The following is a 9,787-nucleotide window of genomic DNA, read 5'->3' on the forward strand; positions in this document are numbered from 1 at the left end:
CGCCGGGCGAGCGACAGAAAAAAGGCGCGGGCTGGGGGGGGGGGGTGCCGCCGTTTGGCTCCACCCTCCCCCCATGCCGGCGTACATGCTCTGAAAACAAAATGCCAAGGAAAATATGTGGTCATAGGAGAAATGAGTGGAATGAGAACTATGGGAACTGTGTGATTTCTATAGTTCTTCTAGCACTGCCAAGGTCCTTACGTCGTCGTTCCGGTTGGCTGGAATTCTGGGCAAAGAGGAAATGCATCTGAATTGTGACTGGAATACTTTATGGTAGGAGACCACCATTAAATGGCTCTGCTGAACTTTCGCGACAAAGCCGGCAGCGGAATTGATAAGAAACTTACACTAGCCCTTGCTGAGTTTTATTGGTAGTGGATTACATAACTTTAGTTTCGGATGTCTGTGCTGAACTCCGTTACTAAGTATATCTGCGTTATGTTAGGCAGTTTCTTCTTTGGTGAAGACATAAAAGCAAGTGATAAGTTGGATTTGAGGTTCTCACAGCAGTGGCCACAAGGAACACCATCTCTGGGAAGTGGCGCTGTGAGCTCCAGCAGAAGTTCGCCCGCGGTTCGTAGAACGTTACTGCCTCCATTTTCGGGGTCGAAGAGGAAGCCAAACAAGCAAAAAGAACGACATAGAAAACAAGCACAGCAAGCAACAGTGGCTTAGGCCGCGCCATAGTTCACGCGGTTAGTCACCGGCTTCCCATCGCGGCGGCCCGGGTTCGAGCCCGGGTCAGGTCATGTGGGATTTGTGGTGGAAAAAGTAGCATTGGGGCAAGTCTTCTCCGAGTACTTCGGTTTTTCTTCCAATTCGCATTCCATCGATTGCTCCACAATCGTCATCATCATCATCATCATCATCTGGGGCTGGTACAATACGCCAATAGTGGCCTCAGTACCAAATGGACTCAGTCTCACCCCATGCGCAAAATAAAGATGGTTTTCTTACTCTTCGATCCTGATGATGGAAGCAGTACGTTCTTGGGAGTGTCGGTAAATTTCTACCGGGCTATACGGTGTCACATTCCAGAATACAGTACTCTTTCTAGTGCCAATAGTTCGCTGAAAAAAAAAACACACACACAGGGGAACAGGTATATATCAACATTTAAGCTGCATGTCGCATGTCTACGAACTACGAGTCAAGACAAGTGCAGAGACGGTGGGACATAGCTTTCTTACAGACTGACGCTGGGAGTAACATTCCTGATGGGTTCCCATGGAATATCCAACTGTGGCTTGACGTCTTTTTCAGCCCTTTTGTTTCTTAAGGAGGAAACTATGCTTGACCACCTCTCTGATCTAGTGGTCAGAGTTCCTGGCTACAGATCTAGAGGTCCGGGTTCGATTCCCGGTGCTACCAGATTTTCTGAGATCTAGTGGGTCTGGAACGGGGTCCACTCAGCCTCGTGATGATAATTGAGGAGCTACTTGAATGGAAAAGTAGCGGCTCCGGTCTAGAAAACCGAAATTAACAGCAGTGGGAATTCGTTGCGCAGACCACGCGACACCCTCTATCCGTTAAAGTTGGCATTAACTTCGCCGAGAAGCGGCGGTAGCTCGGTCGGTATAGCTCGCTTGCGGACTAAAACCACTGGAATCCACCACAAACATAATATTTAAATTCCCCAGAATAATTAATAACAACATGGCATATGCGGGTATGTGTGAAGTGGCACCAATTCATTTAGGATGATGATGCATACATAATGTAAAATAGCAACATGGCAGTCTTGAGAAAACAATCCTTAGCGTTCGGTTTGATGGCGATAATTAACAAACCACTCGATTTATGAGTGTGAAATTTGGTATGGAGGCGCATTTTAAATAGGCTCTACATAATATGTAAAAATTTTAAATACAAACATGACTACTGAGTAAAGATTTGGAGGTTATATTATGCGACAAACTTGAAAGTAGCTGGATTTTGTTGTTCAGAATAACAGGAAAAAAGAAAAACAACTCAAATATGAGGAGCTGGAAATTTAAGAATAAGGAATGTGGGTTTTGCGAACTCCTTGTTGTAACAAGTAAGAGTATTCCTGGGAATTAAAATGGGGCATTAATTCCCAAATTGGCTTCGACAGAATGCTCTCGTGTTCTTACTTTCAGCGGAAGAACGGGCAATTGAAGGAGCAGCGGTGTGAGCGAGATCAGCTGTAAAAGCATAACACCCGTAGTCATTGGTCGATGACAGGAAACTCCTCTATGGATACGAATATCGGTTTTAAGTTTCGACGGTGGTTCATTGCTGATGTTGATTCTGCTCTTTCGTTTCTGCATCATGTGTATGTCAGCAATGTTACAGACGTTTCAGAGGTACACGATGCTCCCATCTGAAGTCACCTCACTGCCTAACCTTACGTAATAGATCCCGAAGAAGTAGGTTGCGTATAGCTCCGAAACGTCGACAACACTACCTGAGAAGACCCAGAAACAGAAGCAGAATCAAGATCAGTGCCTGGAATAGTGCTTGTCTTTAGAGCGAAAGGACATTTAGCTTGTATTATACCACAGTAATATTAAACAAGTTCCGATCAGGACAGCTGCGCGGTCTAAGGCATGAACTGTCTTCGCTCGCTCGGACGCTGAGATCGCGGGTTAGAATCCCATTCAAGGAATAGATGTTTGGTGTGTGTATGCGTTTATGCTGTTTGTGTTGCCCGGTGTTTAGGTAGCGGCCCTGCGACGGGCTGATCCCCCGTCCGAGGAGTTCTACCGACTGCGAAAAAATGATGACGAAACTGAGTAAGAGGCCTGGTCCCAGAATGGGCTTGAAGAGCCGTTGAAAAAAAAACCATTAAATGAGGAAGAGAATGAGAATATAAAGAAGACAAAGGACAAGTGATAGAGGAGCAATAGAAGGATAAGTATAGAAGAATGCAAAAGGTGAAATGAAAACTGTATAACAATAGGAAGGAAATGACGTGAATACGACACAGTGAGAGAGATAAGGTGGACATATAGGGAAAGTAGAGGTAGAGAACCGAGGAGAATATTACGAGATGAGAAGGGGAATAACAAGATGACGATAGCAGTGGGATTTACTTAGACTTAAGTAGCCTGTGATATGGAAGGCATTAAGATACAAAAGTACTCATATTAAATACCGAATTTAGCACCTACAATAACGCAGGTCTCATCCATCTGAAGGTCTGTACTCTCAATGGCGAACCTCCATTGTACGATATCTCTCACAGGTCGCAAACGTTCCCTCGGCGATAAGAAAAGATATGAAAAATGTTTGAATACATATAACTGTGTACCTCAGAGTCATAAGAGCTGAAGAGATGTAATGGTTATAGGGACACCAGCCCTTATAATTCTGAGGCATAGAACTGATCGCTATTAAGTGTATAAACATGCTACAGGGTTACAATATTGTCGCGTATCGGGCGTATATCGCGACAAATAAATTCACGCCGTATTTTATATAGCGAATTTTATTTCACATTCGCACTTACAATCACCCAAATTACAGATTTACGATTACTGCTATCTGCAGTATCACAATTAGTACACTCAAAATGCCACAATACAACTGACTGGTTGCTGGCTAACTCGGAACTAACTCGGAGGTAGCTCGAGGACTCACGGACTGACTCAGTACAACTGACTCTGAATAGCCTTCGCTGCTCCTTATGTAGCCTCGATCGGACAATACGGCCACGTAATAGGCACCCTTGTTGCCTGGCGCTGTGTTGCTAGTAACGCTAGCGGAAGTAACCGCTGTTACTACTTGGTGACGTCACCGCTGTTGACTCGCCTTGCATAGTTACCAGGTTGCGGGGGCTCGGCTATCTTCGGCTCCGCTCGTGACGTCACCGCGCATAGCTGCCAGGATGCGGGGTGATTACTCGCCTATTACGCGAGCGTTACGTTACCGCTACGTGCAGCTGGGGAGGTAGGGGTCAACATGTCACAATATTATATTTAAGCATCCTGTTGCACTCCATACGATAAATGATATAACATCTAACAGTACATCTAACAACACACGTAGTAAAGAATAACAGCGGCACGCACACAGGAAGACTACACAGGATAACATCTATACAGTGTGGAAACAAGAACTAGCCGCTGCAGCACTTTAGACATAGGGCGAGTAACCCTAACAATTTTAAATTTAAAATTTAGAGAAAATTTTTGAAGGATTTTAAAATTAGAACTAAAGATTTTATAGAGCTATTACAGGTACATCAAAATTAATGTGTGTAAAATAATCTACAAACCAGACAGATATCAACGAAGTAGATGTTGATAATAACAAGGAAAGTGTTTTAAATGTTAAATTTTGGGCTGAGTGCAGTGTGACAGCAACGTGAGTGTTATACACCTGATGATGGCCGTCTGAGGCCGAAACATGTAGTGTAGAGGAACAAGATCAAGGACACATAATATATTGTTTGCACTTGGGACGGAATTTGTATCATTATATCATTTATGCTACAGGGATTCGGCGGTAAAAAGCGAGAGAGTGCAAGTGGGTGACAAGATAAACTCGTATAGTTTTAACGCGCCTCAATATTATTGACAGAGAATTTAATCTTCTCTGTAACATTTGTTTTTATTATTTTCTCTCCCGAAAACCTGTATGACATTGTTATGATTCTTCCAGATGGATATAGTCTATCAGCGAAGCTTTTTTTCCATCTAAAATATAAATCTTCGACGAAAATGAGTAAAATGAAGAGTGGACGTCAATGTTTACAATATCCCCATAAAGTTATTTTTAGCTCGAATAAAATCTGATTCGCAGAATGAGACATGTATACTTACTTGGCCATAAAAAATTCATTTGCTCAGTCTTAAAATATGCGACCCATTTTTAGAGATGTAGAACATGGAAGGAAGTCCTAACTGACCAATGCACATTCTACATGCAAAAGAAGAAGAATAAGAAGAAGAAACTTCAGCAATAATCTGATTCCAATTCAACTGAAATACAAAAACTTCAAGAATGTAATAATTCTGTTTGATTTGTTTCATTCTGGTCCGTCACGGTAATATTATCATAAGAGGTTAAACAGTTCCGATCAGTGTGACTAGTAAAGATTTTTCTTATTTCAATCCTTCATCCCTTACATGTTTCGGCCTTTACAGACCATCCTCAGAGGGACATCAATACAATCGGAAGCCACTATTACAATATGTCCCTCTGAGGATGGTCTGTAAAGACCGAACATGTAAGGGATGAAGGATTGAAATAAGAGAAATCTTTACTAGTCACACTGGACGAACTGTTTAACCTCTTATGATGTAATAATCCTTATACAAAGCGATGTGAAGATGAGCTAAACGCTCTGAAATTACGTAATTTCGAGTTACCACTGTATAAACGGAAGTTACATAGTATTTCACGAAGGAGCGAGTAGTCTTTTGTTTCAGAGTATCGTATCTGTTCTGTTAGTACTGATAATATTATCATATGAATATATGTGGTGTAGTATACAATATTGCCGCCTCTATTGTCTAGTGGTCAGCGTTCCTGGCTACAGATCCAGAGGTCTCGGGTTCGATTCCCGGCGCTACCAGATTTTCTGAGAAGCAGTGTGTCTGGAACTGGGTCCACTCAGCCTCGTGATGATAACTGAGGAGCTCTTTCAAAGAAATAGCGGCTCGCGTCTAAAAAACCGAAATTAACGGCCGTGTGGATTCCTTGCGCTGACCAAGTGACACCCTTTATCTCCAAAAGTTGGCACTAAACTTCGCCGACAAGGGGCGGTCGTTCGGTCGGTATAGTTCGCTTGCGGACTAAAATCACGGATTCTTTTTTTTTGTAGTTTGTATATTGTTACATGTACACCCATTGCTAGACAACGTGTTGGTAAACGAGTTCCCGCGAAGACAGGCTCTTGGTAAACAGTCCGTTGCTAGGTCACGCAACAATAGAAGAAGCTGTGTTTTCCGTGTTAGCGGTAACATTACAAATGATCACGTGACATGTGTTTCCTGTAGATCCGGCCGACAATCGAATAGGCTGGCTTGATAGAGATCACGTGATATGTGCTTACTATAGGTCCATGTCCGTTGCTCGGCTATGTAAGTAAAACAGTTACAAGTTACGAATAATAGCGGCAGAAGCACGAGAACGAACAAGCAAGGAGATACCACGGGAAAAAGAACTAGAAGTGGACGTGCGAAGACTTAACATGTGTAACATTTGAAGTGTGTGATTCAGTGAGACTGTTATAGTTCCCGTGTTACAAACTCGTGAAGACTAATGAAGACAGACTGAAGAGATTAATGTGAAGCGATTGTACATTGTGTAAAGCAGCGACAGTGAAATAATTAATTGTAGTTACAACCTGTAGGTTATTAATAAATCCAAGTACCAATCCAAACCCGCATCTTAGTCACTGTGACATGTGACAATATAAAGGAAACGGTTTATAACTTGTCTGTGTGTGCTGTTTATGCGAGATGGAGTTATGATGCATCATTCGACAATAAAGAGGACTGGAAAGAAATAAGTGAGAAAGAAGGGTAAGTTAATACTACAAAAGGTTGTATAGAAATGATGAGACTTTCCGATCGATTTTCAACAGGCGTTACACTAATTTCTTACAAGGAGCGTAGAGCTTAACGAATTATAATGTAATATATATAGGATATTCAAATTAAATGATTTCAGAGCGTCAAGAAGAATTTAAATGGCATGAAGAAACGAACAGATTAGATGCTTTTATTAAAGATGAGTGAAAATAATACCTAAAATCAAATACTACGACTTGTTGAAGCTTTCCTTAAATATTTCGAAGTCGCATACAAGTCTATGCTTTCTGTTATGTTTTATTTGCCAGTTAAAAATGAAAGCAACAAGGAATTGCTTTCAAAGTTGGTTATTTAATGATTCTGACAATATAGAGAAAATAGCTTCCATTGGTCAACTGACAACCTTATTTGCTTCCATTAAAACGAATCTTATAACGGCATAAACATTTTTTTAATAATGCACCTTATGGTATTTTTTTTTCCTTGGAACTACAGCCCCAATGGGCCTAGGCCTACCTCCATGAACTTCTCCGTTCACTTCGGTTTTTCTTGATCTTACACATTCCGTAGGACTCCTTGGGCGGGTGATCAGCTCGTCGCAAGGCCTCTGCCTGTACACAAACACAGAAAAACGCACACAAACATCCATCCTGAGTGGGATTCGAAACCACGATCCCGGCTTCCGAGCGAGCGAAGACAGTGCTTGCCACCTTATGGTATTAGGAGCATGAATTAAAAGCTGCAATTTAAAATTGCATCGGAAGGACACTTAAATGAACACTACCTTTATTCTACTAATGATATTTAATGCTTAAAATGTATTGTATTAAAAAGTATTATCTTATGATAAGGCCTCTATTTTGTACAGTTATTTTACAACGGTAAGGCACTTTTGCACTCAATGTATGTGCTTTTAGCTTCAGGTCTACACATTTCATACACCTATGTGCATGTTATTACTTCTTCCGTATTCTACTGTGACTTGGCAAATTTTTGAAAATAAGTGCTTTCTTAGATACAGCAACGTACAGTACATTAGATCATTACCGAGACTTCGGAGAAACGTGCTGCCTCCGTCCTCAGGGTATAAGAGCCATTTAGCACCATCTTAACCTGAAGAACGATGTAGCATATTCCTCCGAAACGCTAAAGCACTATATCACACAACACGGCATTACATCTCGTAAGAGTGTTATCATCGTGACGGCCGTGAGAATCTCAGTACTCCCGAAAGATCTGTTCAGAATAGACAGCAGAATATACAGCGCACCAAAAATAGGTGTAAGCGTGACATACACGGCGCGTCGCATGTACATGTTCATATAAATGTTAGTGTTATGGTCTATTAAAATCTAAAATTTCTGTTATGAACCGTTTTGTGTGTAAACAATGCGCATTATGCAAAATCCAAAATGTACTCAGGGCTTCCTGGAAAGCAATAATAGACCTGTATACATCAGTTCGGCCGGTCACGGTAGAGGAGCAGTCTAAGTCGTGCACTGTCTTCGCTCGTTCGGAAGCCGGGATCGTGGGTTCGAATCCCACTCAGGGCATGGATGTTTGTGTACAGGTAGAGGCCTTGCGACGAGCTGATCACTCGCCCAAAGAGTCCTACCGTATGTGTAAGATCTAGTAAACCGAAGTGAAAAGGAGAGTTTCATGGAGGTAGGCCAAGGCCCACTGGAGCTGTAGTGCCAAGGGAAAAAGGAGGTACATATTAGATCAACTATAGATCAGATCTTTTGCTTTCGTCAGATATTGGAGAAAAAATGGAAGTACGAAGAGANTAATCACAACAATCTACATTGTTTAAATAAACACTGGCGCTTCCGTAACCTGTTTTCACTTCCCATCCAATTCCCCAGATACAATGCCCAACATATGTAACACCAAATATCACCGAACAGATCACTAGCTGCCACAGACAGAAACAGCAAAAGATACAATCTGATCATGTCTTTCAGTCGCGACGTATTCGTATTTCAATCCGAAAGTTACGGTTGAATGGGTACCACTCCTGTTTCCTGTATCAGAGTCCTAGTTCAAATTTTGGTCCGGAAACACACTACTTTTCATTATTTCCGTCAGATAGTGCATGGAAATACTAGAACAACGTCTCAAATTAAATAACTAGCGCTTCCTTCCACACACTTTCCAGTTCATTACGCGCATATTATCATTTATTATCATTCGGTCTTGTTATAGTCTGAGCTATTGACACTACCGTTAAATAGGCCATAAATAAAATGATTAACATGTTTCAACCTATGATCATCTTTACAGGTTTATATATTAATATGAATTAGTTTTATGTAAATACTGAATTACTGTAAACTGTTCACGAGATTTCAGGCTTTCATGGCGATGACGGTTCATGTTGCGTACTTCTTGGTTATGGCACAGTGTAATGTGGTAGGTATGTACCTACCTACCTACCTACCTACCTACCTACCAGACATTAGTTTCTTGTAACCCAGAAGACAAGTATTATGCAGGATCCACTGTGGAAGTTACTGCAATATACTGAACATAGTAATGCAGTTTCTTTCTTACAACCTGAAAGCAAGCAATCTCAACTGACCTTTGGCAGAAATATGTTGTTAAGCAATAAACTACTGTACGACACTGAAAGGGAGGGCGAGATGACAAAATATAAGAAAAGACAAAATTCCATTGCCAGCAATGTCCTGGTAACACATCAATGTGCACCTGAAAATTATATTTCGATCACAATTGATGACGAATCAACATATAGGCCTACTGTGTTGTGATATGAACTAGGCGCTCACTCGTACCTGTTTGCTGGGCGCGGCCACAAGAGAGCTGCAGTGTCACTTGACTTCTATCCCGCACGCTACATTGGCGCAAACTGAAAGAAGAGCCGCGTGGTCACCACAACACTGTTCCTCCCACCACCGTACAAGCCACGAAGGGTGGGAGGGGTAGCTCACAATGCAGGTTTACGAATTGTTTTTTAGACCAATTGCATGACGTAGCATGTGACGTTTTCCACGACGGAAACTGCTGCCTGTTCACAATGAAAAAGGGCGCACACTGAATCCACATGAAGACAACGGCACAGTTCGTTCTACGGCACGTAAAGCACCAATGTTCATCAAATTTACAAAATAAATAAATAAAATAAAATAAGCCCGACACTGTGCCTTATTCTGACCCAATTCATTCCAGCTTTTAACCTCACAACCTGTCACTATTTTCCTACCTATCGCCTAGGTCACCCCAACACGCATCTTCCCATAAGGATTTGCAACCAATTTCCTGCA

General features: G+C 41.8%; 1 protein-coding gene across 2 annotated transcripts in view; it reads right to left on the bottom strand.

Moving 5' to 3' along the window:
- LOC111868652 (cGMP-dependent protein kinase, isozyme 1) overlaps positions 1–9,401 on the bottom strand; it is a 167,207-nt gene extending 157,806 nt beyond the window's left edge. Inside the window, exon 1 of one of the 2 annotated variants that reach the window (XM_023859523.2) lies at positions 9,299–9,401. The gene's annotated coding sequence lies outside the window, so the exon portion shown is untranslated. The remainder of the gene's footprint in view (positions 1–9,298) is intronic. The other variant, XM_023859533.2, reaches the window with a different exon arrangement.
- Positions 9,402–9,787: the final 386 nt, after the last annotated feature.

Source organism: Cryptotermes secundus, unplaced genomic scaffold (assembly GCF_002891405.2).
Source record: "Cryptotermes secundus unplaced genomic scaffold, Csec_1.0 scaffold280, whole genome shotgun sequence".
In the NCBI taxonomy this organism is placed as follows: domain Eukaryota; kingdom Metazoa; phylum Arthropoda; class Insecta; order Blattodea; family Kalotermitidae; genus Cryptotermes; species Cryptotermes secundus.